The 15,862-nt window shown below is 40.1% G+C and overlaps 1 protein-coding gene across 12 annotated transcripts in view; it reads right to left on the bottom strand.

Annotated features, from left to right (window-relative positions):
* LOC126183394 (uncharacterized) overlaps positions 1 to 15,862 on the bottom strand; it is a 60,238-nt gene that overhangs the window by 14,499 nt on the left and 29,877 nt on the right. The window lies entirely within an intron of this gene.

Raw genomic sequence — 15,862 nt, forward strand, 5'->3', positions numbered from 1 at the left:
TACACTGCTGCAAGTGTTATATATGTTAAGGCACTTTAAAATAGCTCTATATCAGCTGAGTAAGTACTCTTATAGGCAGAGGATGTCAAACTGTGGATTTCAGCTCACCTCCTTGATGCAAGTGACAAGTAAGTATTAGTCATGATGGAGTTAGTAAAAAAGAATGTGACTACACATGTATGAATCTCTCACATATTTCTTTGTCTTGCTGCAGGTGAGGTGAAACCATCAGATCTTAGAATTATGTTATATAATCTTACCTGCAGTTTAAACGACAGTGACAACAAACCTTTTAGTTTGGGAATTACCTCAGACTGTGAGATTTACCCAGTGCTAGTTTTCAAAAATCCTTGATATAGTGCTACAAAAGTCATAATATCCTTAGATGATTGGAGTTGCCTATGTGAAACTTAAATGTGGACTACTGCCATGTTCAATGAAATTGGTCAAGCTCCCTCAGGTGCCAAATGGTTGCCTCTGGGGACTTCCCAGGCACCTTTAAAATTTATAATGAAAATGAATGTACTCATCTACAGGGACAGACATTTAAGAACTTAATGTATGCCAGTTATGCAATTCAGCATGCTCTTATCAGGTGGATAAGCCTACAACCATGGGTGTACTGATTCTATGAGGAACTTTAGACCAGTTTAATGGAGTTGGCCTGCCAAACTCCCAAACTCTTGACAGAAATCACCACACCACTGCATGATGCATGTTGTGCATTGATGTCTGGGAATATTTATGAACCAGCCATGCCTGATATGGACAACAAACTATGATAGTATTAAGAACGTATATTTACCCTCCCATTTGCAAGAACTGATAAATGAATAAAAGTGTAAGGGCAATATGCGTTTTCTCTCTATAAAATCCTGTGTGCTAATGTAAACCTGTAGTCATAACCATAACTGAGTGGACAAAACATCCTCATCACAAGGATTTTGCAGTAACTGACTGGTCCTAGAATGAAGAAGAAGAAGAAAGGGTCACTCCTTCCTAATTTCATCTGTGCCTTAATTATTGGTCCTTCAGGGCATGGAAAAACTAATTTGGTCCTGTCACTGCTAACCCAATATGAGCGAGTCTGCTTTGAGCATGTATATATATTTTCAAAACATTGTTGCAGAACACGTATCAGCTACTGCAAGAGAGTTTGCATGGCATTGAGGGAGTAACATACCAGACATTCTGCAAAAGCAGTATAGTGCACACCCACCTGAGAAAGTCAAACCAAACACCATTCCCATATTTGACAATGCTACAGTGGAGAACCAGTATGAGATCGAAAACTATTTCTGCTTTGGCCACCATATGAAACTCAATGTCTTTTATTTGAGTCAGACATACTCAAGGACTCCAAAGCAGCTGATTCAGGATACTGCAAACCTTATTATCACTTTCAAACAGGGTAATCTGAATTTAAAGCATATTTACCAGGCTCATGTGGGAACCAACTTGTCATTCAATGAATTTGTCACAATGGGTGGTGACTGCTGGAATAACTTGCAGAATGGTGTTCTTGTTACTAATGAAAACTAGGAAATTGATTGGTGGACAGTACAGATGAAATTTCCAGGACATTATGGTTAAAAGAGATTGTACCAGTGCACAATTGTGCGAGTAAATTGTTTGTTATGCACAGATTTTCAAGGATGTCGTGTGCTCACTTTGAGGGTGTGATGCAGAGACCAAGCATAGATCTATACATTGACACAGAAATTAAAAGTCTTAAAAACTGCATTGAAAAATTCACCAAAAAGCCATGCTGTGGAAATGCAAGCTTTGGGGGGATGCCCTCAAAATGGCAGCTGAACAGGCCCATGAAACTTAAGTGACTTTATAAGATATGTAAAAAACTCCTCCCATAAATATTGAGAAAAGAAATACACTGGAAGAAAACATCAGAACCTTTCTGAGGTTAATCAATATAGTAAACGCAAATGTTAATGAGATTGAATGAGTGTTAGACATATGAAAGAGGAACCCTAGACATTAAAATGTGTATTTAAGTTGTGTACTATCTCAAAGTCAGTTTAGTATGCAGCAGCACATGAAAAAAATACATAAGCATTGAGGCGCACGCATAAGGCTATTCATTGTAAATTATGATTGCTGAAGTTAGGACAGTTGAGGTGAGGTAATACTGGTTCGGAGACATTTATACCAGTAGCCACAAGTCCTAAAAGGCTCTCACTCATGAAGGATGGAGGCAGAAGAAGGAGTGAAAGAGAGGAGGAAGGTGAGGGATATACCATTACATTAACCATCACAGTGCTAGCAAAATAGATAGGACTACAGAGTTATCAGGGAAAAACTGTCTATGTTGGAAAAGCATCCAATACACTTAACCAGATATTTAATACACATTGGAGAGAAGGAGTTTGAGTGAACACCTGGTTTAGTCAATGTGATATTCTTAAAAACTTTGAATTCTAGCCCATTCCTCCCCAAAGAGATATGATCATACGCTGAAATACACTGAAATGGCAAAAGTCATGGGATAGCTATATGTGCATATACATATGGTGGTAGTATCATGTACACAAGGTATAAAAGAGCAGTGCATTGTTGGAATTGTTATTTGTACTCAGGTGATTCACGTGAAAAGTGTAGTGGCTCCACTGTTTAGGATAGGGAAAGTTAGTTTTGTGCAATATTCTGAGCACAAGTTACAGCCAGGTGCGGGCCAGATTGCAGTGAGTTATGCATACCAACAGCTGCAAAGTAGAACAGAGGCCACAGAGCATCACAGGCAGAAGGGGCCCACTGGCCAACCTGGCATGTTATGAGTACATGACGCGAAGTGGTGCATATGGACGGTGGGGCGTGTTGCACCACCAGCTACATGCAGCAGCAGATGGGGCGCCAGCAGTCCAGTCCATGGCAGGTCGCTGGTTGGACCCTCTGAGGCCAATGCAGGGTCTGTAGCCAGCCAGTCGTGGGCCACTCCACGGCTTGCTACTGCGGGCAGTTGTCCTGGCTTCCAACACATGCCAGAGGCATCCCAAGGCGAGGGCTGCAGATTTGGATGCTGGATCACGGGCACTTGTTGTTGCTGCGATTTCAGCCACGCTGGCGAAAAGCATGTAGCTGGCTGCCTGCGGCTCACACTGAGTGGTGCTAAGTCGGCAGGGATGCAGACCGCTGATTCAACTGCCGGCATCCTGATGACAACACAACTCTGCTGGCATACAAGGCCTACACACAGTGCGTGCATGGGTTGCTGAGGCAGCCATTCTGTGCCAAGCCATTTCACAGACAGCGAAGTGGTGTCCTCAGCATTGCGGGACCCAGTGATACAGACAGAGGGGAACATGGCACTGTAGTTGGAAACAATAAATCACTTGTAAAGCTTGGATGAGTCTAAATATGGTGCCTTCTACCTCTTCCTGCTACATTTGGTCATCCTGATACATTCAGTGGCAGAAGTTCCCACTACAAAAGGTTTCTGATGTGATTATGGCTACATGATGGGAATCAACAGACTTTGAATGAGGAAGGGTAGTTGGAGCTAGACACATGGGATGTTCCATTTCAGAAATCATTAGGGAATTCAAGATTCACAGTGTCAAGAGTGTGCTAAGAATACCACATTTCAAGCTTACATCACACTATGGACAACGCAGTGGCCGATGGCCTTCTCTTAATGACCGAGAGCAGCGGTGTTAACGTAGAGTTGTCAGTGCTAACAGACAAGCAACACTGCATGAAATAACCACAGAAATCACTGTGCAACATATGGTGGACATATCCATTAGGACTATGCTGTGAAATTTTGCATTAATGGGGTATGGCAGCAGACGACCTACACGGTTGCCTTTGCTAACAGCACGACATTGCCTGCAGTGCCTTTCCTGGACTCATGATCATATCAGTTGGACCCTAGATGATTGGAAAACCAAGGCCTGATCAGATGAGTCCTGATTTCAGATGGTAAGAGCTGATGGTAGGGGTGGAGTGTGGCATAGACCCCATGAAGCCATGGACCCAAGTTGCAACAAGGCACTGTGGAAGCTGACGGTTGCTCCATAATGGCGTGGTCTGTGTTTACATGGAATGAACTGGACCCTCTGGTCCAACTGAACTGATTGTTGACTGGCTAATGGCTATATTCAGCTACCTGAAGACCACTTGCAGCCATTCATGGACTTCGTGTTCCCAAACAACAACGTGGCATGTCACCGGGCCAAAACTATTCGTGACTGGTTTGAAGAACATTTTGGACAATTTAATCAATGATTTGGCCATCCAGATAGCCCGATGTGATTCTACCAAACATTTCAGGACATAATTGAGAGGTCAGTTTGTGCACAAAATCCTTCACTGACAACACTGTCACAATTATTAGTTAATTACATGTTCAATGGATCATATTGCATGATTGATCATAGTGATGTGGAATTTATATTCAAATCACAAATTAATTTGTACATATGGTAATAGAAATTCTTCTATGGAATTGAAGGTGTTGTCAAGGAGAAACTTTCTCAGTTTGTTATCAAATTTTACTTTGCTGTCTGTCATACATTTTATATCACTGGGTACGTGATCAAAAATTTTTGTTGCAGCATTGTGCATCCCTTTTTGAGCTAAAGACAACCTTAATGTGGAGTAATGAATGTCATTTTTCCTTCTGTTGTTGTAATTATGTTCTTCATTGTTCCTTTTGAACTGTAGTGGACTGTTTACAACAAACTTCATGAGGGAATTAATATACTGTGAAGCAGTAGTGCGGATGCCCAACTCCATACACATAAGTCTACATGATGATCATGGGTGAGCACCACATATTATTCTTACAGCATGTTTTTGGCAATGAAGACTTCCTTTCTTAAAGATGAGTTACCCCAGAATATTATTCCATATGAAATTATTGAATGAAAATATGAAAAATAAGTCAACTTGCTGATTTGTCTCTCCCAAAGATTTGCAGTGATTCTAAGTGCAAATGTGGCTCAACTAAGTTTTTTTAGGAGTTCCAAAACGTGTTTATCAAAAATGGTTCAAATGGCTCTGAGCACTATGGGACTTAACTTCTGAGGTCATCAGTCCCCTAGAACTTAGAACTACTTAAACCTAACTATCCTAAGGACATCACACACATCCATGCCTGAGGCAGGATTTGAACCTGCGACCGTAGCCATCGTGCGGTTCCAGACTTTAGCGCCTAGAACTGCTCGGCCACCCCGGCCAGCACGTGTTTTACCAATTTAAATTGTCATCAGTATGGACCCCTAACAATTTTGAAGTTTCCACCCTATTTGTTACTTCCTCATCATCTATTACACTTATCATTGGTGTAGTACTTCTAGATGTGCAGAACTGAATATGTTATGTCTTTTTAAAAGTGAGGGTGAGACTATTCACAGCAAACCAGTCAATGATACTTTTAAGAACTTTGTTTATCATTTCTTCTGTTTCTGTGCATATGCTTGGATTGACTGCAATACTAGTGTCATCTGCAAAAAGTACTAATTCTGCTTGTTGTATACTAGACGGAAGATCATTTACATATACAAGAAACAATAGTGGACCTGAGACTGAACCATGAGGAGCCCCATATATATTATTTCTCCCCAGTCAGAATTATGTCCCTGGACTATGTTGCTTGAATTAATAATTACAACATTCTACCATACAGGTAGCATGGCTCAATATTTGCACAAGGGACTTCCAGCGACTTGGTGAGTCCATTACACTTCAAGTTGCTGCACTACACCACACAAAATGTGGTCTGACATGATATTAGGAGGTATCCTGTGACTTTTACTGCCTCAGTGTATTGTGTATGACTATTGCACATGAGCTAAAAAACATAAAAATAGAAAGCTTGCATAACAAGAAATACTGAATATTATTGAATGTGCATTAGAAGCTGTACATGGTGTGTCTAAAAGCACTAACATCGGCTTTAAGAAAATGAATAAGTGACCTGTGGAATACATACACTATGATGACCCTAACAAAACAGTAGAATAGTTATGGCTGCTCACAGCATCATCTGTCACAGGGAATAGAGGGCACGCAGTTGAAATTGTATCAATCACCTCTGAGATAAGAGAATGATGCATTGTTGAATAATCATGGAAACAGTTGTCCGAGAGGTCCATAAACCAACGTGAAAGGTATTTGATTGTAGACATGTTATTATATGTGGTTTGGATGATTCGTGGCAGACAGACTTCTTGGATATGAGGCAATATTCATGGGCAAATAGAGGCTTCAAATATATTTTAATGGCTATAAAGATGTATTTTAAATTTGCCTGGGCTCTGCCTGTGAAGGTGAAGACTGGTAAGGAAGTAGCAAATACTGCCGCAGACAGAGATGAATTACTGCCCTGTCAATTTTTGCACTGATCATGATGGGGTATTTTACAATTGCTATTTTGGAGTAGTAATGGATTGGTACAGAATACATCGCTACTCTACATTCATTCACATGAAATCATGTACAGGATGTCTGAAAAGACTTTCCCTGATTACGTAAATTGATAACTCAGGCTAGAAGTAAGATACAAATATGGAACTTGTGTCAAATTGTTTACAGCTATCAAAGTTTTTTTTCTGTTTTAGGATTGCAGTACGTAAGTAGTGGATGAGGTGCAGTGCCCAAGAAGCCATGTCCTGTGGTACCATGAGACACGATCACCAGCCACAGTGCAGAGACACTTCCAGACAACATTTGGAAGGAATCCACCTGAAGTCAAGAGCATTAAAGTTCAAGAACACAGGATCGGTTGCTGACCTCCCGAGGTCTGGTCGACCAAGAACCTCAGCAGACAGGGTGGGAGCTGTAAGGCAGTCTTTTCTGCGAAGTCTGAAGAAATCGGTGCGCAGGGCCTCATGTGAATTACACGTGCCAAAAAGCTCCCTCCATGACATTTTACACAAACGTTTATTGTTTCATGCATACAAAGTGCAAATCATTCAGGCCTTGTTGCCCAATGACAGTACACGTTGATATGACTTTGTGGTCGAAATGCTATCACGTATTGAGGACGATCATGGTTATCTCAGACAAATTGCCTTTTCTGACGAAGCGACCTTTTTTGTCAGTGGAGCAGTGATGTGTGAAAAAAACTTTGATAGTTTGTAAACAATTAGACACCAGTTTCAAATTTGTGACATACTTCTAGCCTGAGTTATCAATTTATGTAATCAGGGAAAGACTTTTCGGACACCCTGTATTGTGGAGCATTTAAACAGTACAATAAAAAATCATATGTTGGTTCAGTTTAATCTTTGAAGATCATGGCAGTAGCTCAGTATTCATCCTCAAATAATTGCACAGTATAACCACTCTCAATGTGATACCATTAACATGTGCGCTATAGATACCTGTGATAATGAGCTTCTAAACACAGTGCGCAATCGCATTAAAAAGCTGGATCCATGCAGACAAAGATTTAATATAGGCAGTTCAGCGCATATTTCAAAATACAAGACAGTATTTGAGAAATCAAACCTACCAAACTGGTCACTGGAGATATTTACAGTTTCAAAAGTATGATGTACAAATCTAAGGACTTACACCTTAAAATGTGGTGAAGCTGAAGAAATTGCAGTAAGTTTCTACACAGAAGAATTACAGAACAGCTCTAAATCCAATGTGTTTCTCATAGAGAGCATTATAAGACGTCAAGGGAACAGGGCATTAGTGAAAAGGCTACACTTCCCTTCACAGCGTAACAGCTGGGTGGATGCTAAAGACGTGGTGTATAATATGCATGCGATCTTTCCAAGCATATACTGGACTATCTGTATTGTGGGCCAGGAATAAAATTACAAAAGCGTCTGGTGCACAGTGATAAGGGGATTAATCTAGAGCAGGCACGTATTGAGCATGATTCAGCCTACTATGCAAATAACAATTTATCTGAAGATCATGTCATGGATCACATTTTAGCTGATAAAGCTAAACAAATATGTGAAAGAAATGATATAGGCATACGTCAACATACTGGATCATTCACAGTTGATAAGGCAATGCATGTCAAACTTAAATTGGGTTCTGTGATAAATTTCGAACAGGTTATGAACATCGCTCATTGGCTACTTAAGAACATAAAGAAACCTGTGGACAGTTAAAAAATTACATTCAGCCATTGCTGTTGGTGCCAAATGTGTTCTGAAGCAGAAAGGAGTAAGAAGAAGATGGGTTAAACCGCCCTAGATTATAGGATTACCTAGGTCATCAGGTGGAATTATTCCATTTTTAATTCCAGCCCTGTCTGGCTTATTACCTATCTGATTACGGGCCGGCAGTGCTGCCACCATAGTGTGGACAGTGAAGAATGCACAAGGTGTGGAATGGCAGCTTCGGGAATCACAAAGACCTAAGAAGTATAAGGAATCTATCGCTATCAGGTAACCATGAGGGGGGAAAGTCCATAATTGTGCTACATGTAATAACACTTATAAATACAGAACTGCCTAAATTTAAAAAAAAATCCCACATCTGGCAATTGCAGGGGTTGTTTAAGAGACAAGGACTCCCAAAGAAGATGTCAAAAAGTGGCTTACATTAGATTAGATTCACTTTTCGTTCCATAGACCCAAAAATGAGATGATTCTCATGGGTGTGGAACATGTCAGAATGAATAACATAAAAAACATAAATCATTTGAACATAATATCTGTTACACAGATCATTTGTCAGGAGATTGTCAAAATAGGTGAATGTGTTACAATAAACTGGAGCAGCTAATATTTACAGAATTAATAAACTGTCAGAATGAAACTTTGTTGTGCCTATCTGTGACTCAGCATCACCACCATATGGTGAATAGCAACTTTCCTCCTCAGAATACTGAAACATCGTTATGCACTTTTAATAACTTTGTCATGCACAAAATACCTAATCTTGATTGTTATTACCAAGTGCTGTCAAAACTGAAATCTAACAGATATTTTTACTTAAGCAGGTCTAACAGTCCCTGTTAAGATATTCATATATAGAGTACAAGGAATTGCCTATCAAAAAGTCTTTCAAACTCTGTTTGAACCACACTTTATCTGAAACCAAGTTTTTAATGGTTGCTGTCAATTTACTGAAAATGTGTGTTCCTGAATATTGGACCCCTTTTTGGACGAAGGTAAGTGATTTTAGGTCTTTATGTAGATTGTTCTTATTCCTAGTACTGAAACTATGAGTTAAGCTATTGGTTGGAAATGGAAACATTACTTGCAACAAATTTCACTAAGGAATAAATATACTGAGAAGCAGAGGTTAAAATACAAAGTTCCTTGAACAGGTTTCTACATGATGTTCTTGAATTTACACCACAAATTATTCTTATTTCACGCTTTTGTATGCTAAAAATGTTTGTTCAGTTTGATGATTTACCCCTGAATATGAGCCCATTTGATGTAATAGAATGAAAGTAAGCAAAGTATGCAAGTTTTTTTTTTTTTGTATTTCTTACATCTGATACCATTCTCACTGCAAATATAGACTTGTTTAGGCACTTCAGTAATTCTGTAGTATGCCCTTCCCAACTGAATTTATTATCGAGTTGTAATTGCAAAAATTTAACATTGTCAACCTATTCAATCTGCATGTCTTCATATGTTATACACATACTGGAAGGAAATCTCTTACAGGTTCTGAACTGCGTATGGTGAGTCTTTTCAAAGTTTAATGACAGGGAATTAGATTTAAATCATTTATTAATGTCCGTGAAAATTTGATTAGCAACTATTTCTAAATCTGTACTCGACTTGCTACTTGTTGCAATGTTTGTATCATCTGCAAACAAGACAAACTTAGGACCTGGAAACGCTACAGACGAGAAGTGATTAATGTACACAACAAAAAGCAACGGACCCAAGATGGAACATTGAGGAACATCACATGTATTTGATGTATTCTTCTCGGGTTATAAGCTGAGTGGTGGTGTCGTCTTGTCACAATGTTTAAATGAGTTTTGTACCCCTCAACATGGTTTATCGTCTGACAACCTGAGAAAAATTCATCAGTGGAATTTGCTGAGAAAGACTGCAATCGCATATACCTCCTGTATTTGATTCCCAATCAGATGAAGACTGACTGCTTACTGTGCAGGTGTTTCGCAGCGACACCCTTTGTCTCCTGTTAGTTACATAAGACTCAAACCATTCCACACCATTGCTGGTGACACCATAATATTCTAATTTACTTAAGAGAATGCTGTGGTTCACATAGTCCAAGGCTTTTAGCAGGTCACAGAAAATGCCAATAGCCTCTGATTTATTATCTAATGAAGTAAGTACATGCTTGCTGTAAGTGTAAATAGCTTTCTCTATATCAAAACCCTTCAGAAACCCAAACTGTGACTTGGACAATATATTATTTGCAGTCGGATGCTTAAGGAGACGCTTGAACACAACCATTTCAAATGTTTCTGAAAAAGCCTGTGCATACTGAATTCCTCTGCTGTGCTACCATTATCTTTCCGTTCATGGCAACTTTATGAATATCCAGTTCCTCCAACCACTGGACGTCTGTCTTGGGCAGTTAAAACGAATATTAAGGTAGAAACTCTGTAGTTCACTATCATGGCGTTTCAGGGCAAATGGAAAGAAAACCTGAAGAAAGATTCAAGCATATTCAACAACTGTAAACTGACAAATGCTGAGGTCTTTCTAAATGGAGAATTCTGCCCATACAATAATTTACAGCTGAACAGAATAATAAAGGGTACAGTCCATTATAAAACATGTATTCGAAGTTTCGTCCGTGGTATTACGAGATGGATGACGGTTTCATATACCTACTGAGCCAACAGAAGTTAAGGGATTAGCGCCAATCATTGTTATAAACACATAAAGTAGAATGAGCTCATCAAAGACTGACCTGTTGATATTCATATGGAATTTGAGTCATCAGACAATTTCCCCAAAGAAACTGTCTCATTATCATTGTTGTTACATGATATTGTGGTGAATTATTGTCCGCTGACTGGAATCGTGTACACAACACCATTTCATGAAGGAGACTCAGAGTGTGAATATTATTGCTGATGCTCAAGGGTTCAGGGATGAATTCGGCGAGTTTGTGTTTAAAGATATAGCATTTCTGACAATATTATAAAAGGGATATATTGCTACTCATTATATAGTGGAGATGTTGAGTTGCAGACGGGTGCAACAAAAAGACTGCTAAACAAGTACCGGTAAGTCACTGAGGCCACGTATGTGCGAGTTATGTTATGTGAATGCATGTCTGTATTGTCTACTTTAGGCGTTTTGAGTGAAAGCTTACTTGTTTAGCAGTCTTTTTGTTGTGCCTTTCTGCGACTCAGCATCTCCGCTATATGGTGGGTAGAGGTCTATCCTTTTGAGGATACTGTCATTATTCCAGCCTGGACCTGCCAATATTTCATATAGCATTTCTAACTTTTATGAACTCTGGACGTTTAATAGCTACATTCTCCACTACTGTACAGGCTTCTAAAGCATTCAGGAGTATTAAATGTGCGAAAACGTGAAGGGCAATGTTATGACTGGCATGAAATCATTATTCAAAGGACTGGGACGAACATGACTTGTCTCTGGAACATGTGCTGATGAAGTTTCGGAAGTTTGATCACACCTATAGTGCTGTTTACAGCAAAGGAAGTGGAAAGTGTTCTGGATGAAGAAAATATTCAAGAACGCTATGATATGTACTCTTGAATCGTATGGTTGTAGGCTATCCACCAACTAAGGAAGAGGTGCAGAGAAGAAGATGAACAGGACAGTGCTTTTATTTCTGCTTCAAATAATGTGAAATTACTTCTAAGTTGGGTGATCAATAGATTATTTTATTTAAAAAAAAAAAAAACTAAGTTATACATCTGTCAGAGCATGTGCTTCGATAAGTGCTGAAGTAATAAGGAATACCACTCAGTCCGTGATAAGAAGATTGCAGCACTGCATTGATACCAATGGTCATCACTTCGAGCACCTTCTGTATGTTCATGCCACCTATGTGACCTTCATTGACCTTCAAAGACCTTACTGTTACACATCATTCGATTCGTCCCAATAGCCACTATCAGAAAATAAGTACCAAACTATAACATACCATTAAAAAAAAAAATGTTGACCTTCATATCTCTGAAGCGACCTTACCCAGCAACAAAAAACCAACATCATATTATGGCGCCTGTTGTCCCATGCAACATTTGTCCCACAAACTTTTCAGCTCCTATCATACTTTCAGAGTTATTCTAGGTGGCAATAGTTAGTGACTCATCCTGTACATTGCACACAGTGCTTTGCTGTGGAGCAACAACTGTCCACTGTGGCAGAGCCAGATGCATCAGCTCTTCCAGACAGCGTTTGTCTGACATAGAAATTTATTACATCATCCCGAATCATGCTGGGGTCATATCAATAGCTGCTCTGTGAAGCAGTGTATTGCATCAACTCAGACTCTTTGGAATAATCCAGTCAAGCCCGTGGTTTATATATCTGGCTTACATACTGAATCAGCTATATCCTTGTTCCAGCTTGTCTGTGGCATCAGCATCATGCTTTTCTGGATGTAAACAGTCTGATTGGTGGAGGAATAAAAATGGTGGCAGAGTTATTGTCTCTGGTTGAAAAAATACTGTGATGGGTGGGCTGTATCAATTTGAGCTGGCACTAGCTGCCTGCCTTCCCTAACAACAGAGTGCTATTAATAGGTAGTGCTGCGGAACTGCAAGTCAGTAGCGATCAGACAGCGAAGAGAACCACTTCGAGCATGAAGCGAGAGCAATCAGTTTGCTCTGCATCCTCTGATGGAGATGGAGGCAAATGAGCTCTCATTAGTGGCGGTGTGTATCATGAACATTGTGCGTGTTCCCATGTACTTGTTCATTACTATGAAGCCAGAAATGGAAAGTAACACAATTTATTTCTTGTTTGCTGATTGCCCTGAGGCAGCAGCAAGATGGTTCAGACCTGTGGTCCCAGAGCCATTAACTGGAGATCTTTGTGAAGGTGAGTGCACATATTTGTGATTGATTCTCTGTGTGAGTGCACATCTTTGTGTGAATGATACTACGATTATCTGACATATTTCCTCTTTTTCTCTATAGATTTTTTCAGTGATGTACATATGGTATTTATGTTGTGGAGCCCATGACACCATTTTCAGCTCTAAGTTCCCAGGTCTTGATTCAACTTGTGAATGAACTTACATATTTGTATTGATACATATTTCTTCTTCTACAATTATCATTACTACTGTTACTACTACGTCATCTGTATGCTTTGCTTACAAGTTCTCCTTCTAGAATGAAATTTTCACTCTACAGTGGAGTGTGCGCTGATATGAAACTTCCTGGCAGATTAAAACTGTGTGCCAGACTGAGACTCGAACTCGGGACCTTTGCCTTTCGCGGGCAAGTGCTCAGTAGCTTGGTAGCAAAGGTCCCGAGTTCGAGTCTCGGTCTGGCACACAGTTTTAATCTGCCAGGAAGTTTCAAGATCTCCTTCTTTCTATGTGCAGTCGATACTCAGAATGACATTCCATCCCAGGCCATGACGCCATTTTCGTTCATTGCATTGCAGGGATCGACACCAATTATCGATGAATGCATTCGTATGTAATATTAGTAATTCATTGTTATTATACATTTATTCACGCTTGCATGAATTTCTTGCTGAATTATCTTCTTGTTTCTAGGTGTCTTCGGTAACAGTGAAGCCACAGGAGCAAAATAGATTGAGTTGTTAACTCATGACCCCATCATTCTTATCCATCAGCTCACAGGGCTGGATCCATCCCACCATAGATGAGCATAACTTTTTTGTCATACTTTCATGCAGGGCTTATGACATGTTTCTTTGTTTCTAGGTATGCTCGATAATAATAATATTTATGATCTAAGGGCAATATATGATGCAGATCAATGTATGAGTAAGCACCACAAATCGTAACTACCATATGGTTGTTTCATTCCCAACATTGTTAGATATACAAGATACTTATCATTGTCTTTTTTCCCTAGCACAATATTTGAGGATGCCATGTGGAGGCAGGCTTCACCCAGCAATAACAACTCCATCTCCTAACCCATTGTTAAGGCAGCAAGCACCATCACCACTACAATGTGTGGGGCCTTCATGGCTAAATTCCCTGCATGTGGGTCTGTCTATGGTGTGATCACCTTGATTGGGACCATCATGGCTGCAGTTCCCATGTGTAGGGCTGTTGTAGCTGCAATCCCCATTTGCGGGGCCATCTATGGTGCCAGAACCATGTACAGGAGCATCTGTGGTTTCATACCTGCATGTGGTGTCATATAAGGCACCGTCACTTGGCCCGTGACACTCATGGTGTCACCCGAGACCTGCAATGCTATCTACCTACAGACACCAGCTCGCAAGTAGTCACATGCAAGCATTACACTACTCAATGATTGCAGGCACATTTAGGGAGCAGACCTCATTTAGCCACATAGTAAATTCTACTGAGGGTACACGCACCTTCTTAACCTCTACCTTAACATGTGCTTACTCATTCTGGAAAGGGAGCTGCCTAAAATCTTAAGAGATCCATGTTATCCTGCCACAAAATGCGCCACCATACTAATCTGTGAATTAATGTATTCCCCCAAACAAGATGATGGTGTTGAGGAGAAAGTTAACATCTATATTTGGGCAGGAAATTGATGTGATAATCCAAGGGGACTAATCACTGAGTCACAGGGGCTTTGCCAATGTGGCTATAGGCACATAAAAGTGAATAACCCATGAATGGGTGGTCTGTTCAAAGAATCTGAAGATGAGAGTTACATCATTTACCTTGATGTCAACAATTGATATGGATACGCCATGCAACAATGTCTGCCTGTTGGAGAGTTTCAGTGGCTATCTGTGCTATCTGTTGATGACATTCTCAGATTAAGCCTTTTCTGGAGGAATATGCCTGAAGGAACATTGCATCATACTTGTGAACAACAGAGGAACTGCAATATCATATTTGTTTGGGAATATACATAACGAGTGTACAAGTGCCGGTTTCAGTCACATCGTAGACAAAATATGCAACATTGGGTCTGGCCATGAGGCATGCTCGGGTAGCCCAAAAGTAATGTGAGTGCCAGCAATGAGCAGGAAATCTGGCTTTAAGTAGTGGTCAGGCACAAATTTTCACTGTTGTTATTCCATTCTACAGCTGATGGTTGTCCACATTCGGACTGTGAATACATTTCACATATTTCATAACGGCATACATGCTCTATACAGCTTCACAATGCATATCTAATTTTTTTTCTGAATACATCCTTAGAAGTGTTCTCATTAGCCAGCTTTGAAAGAGCATACCAAACATTGCCAAAATATCGATAAACATATATGCATGCATGTCTGAAGGAACATTGCACCATATTTCTGAGCAACACAGGCACTGCAGTATTGTATTTACCCACCAACAATGGGCAAGAGACTTTCAATAAAAATGTCTCCCCTGTACGGAACCAAGCAAGGTGGTGCAGTGGTTAGCACACAGCACTCGCATTCAGGAGGACAATGGATTAAATCAGTGTCCAGCCATCCTGCTTTAGGTTTTCCGTGATTTCCCTAAATCACTTCAAGCAAATGCAGGAATGGTTCCTTTGAAAGGGCACGATTGACTTCCTTCCCCATCCTTCCTCAATCTGATGGGACTGATGACCTCACTGTTTGGTCCCCTACCCCAAATCAATCAACCAGCCAACCTGTATGGTAATATACATAATGGGTGTATGCGTGGAGGCGACAAGCACATAGTAGATGATATACGGAAGTTTGGGTCTGGCCATGAGGCATGTTCAGATAGCCTAATGGTAAGGTGACCACTTGCAATTAGTAGGAAATTTGGGTTTGAGTCCTGATCCACAATGAATTTTCGTTGTCGTCATTTC

This window comes from Schistocerca cancellata, chromosome 4, assembly GCF_023864275.1.
Source record: "Schistocerca cancellata isolate TAMUIC-IGC-003103 chromosome 4, iqSchCanc2.1, whole genome shotgun sequence".
Lineage (NCBI taxonomy): Eukaryota > Metazoa > Arthropoda > Insecta > Orthoptera > Acrididae > Schistocerca > Schistocerca cancellata.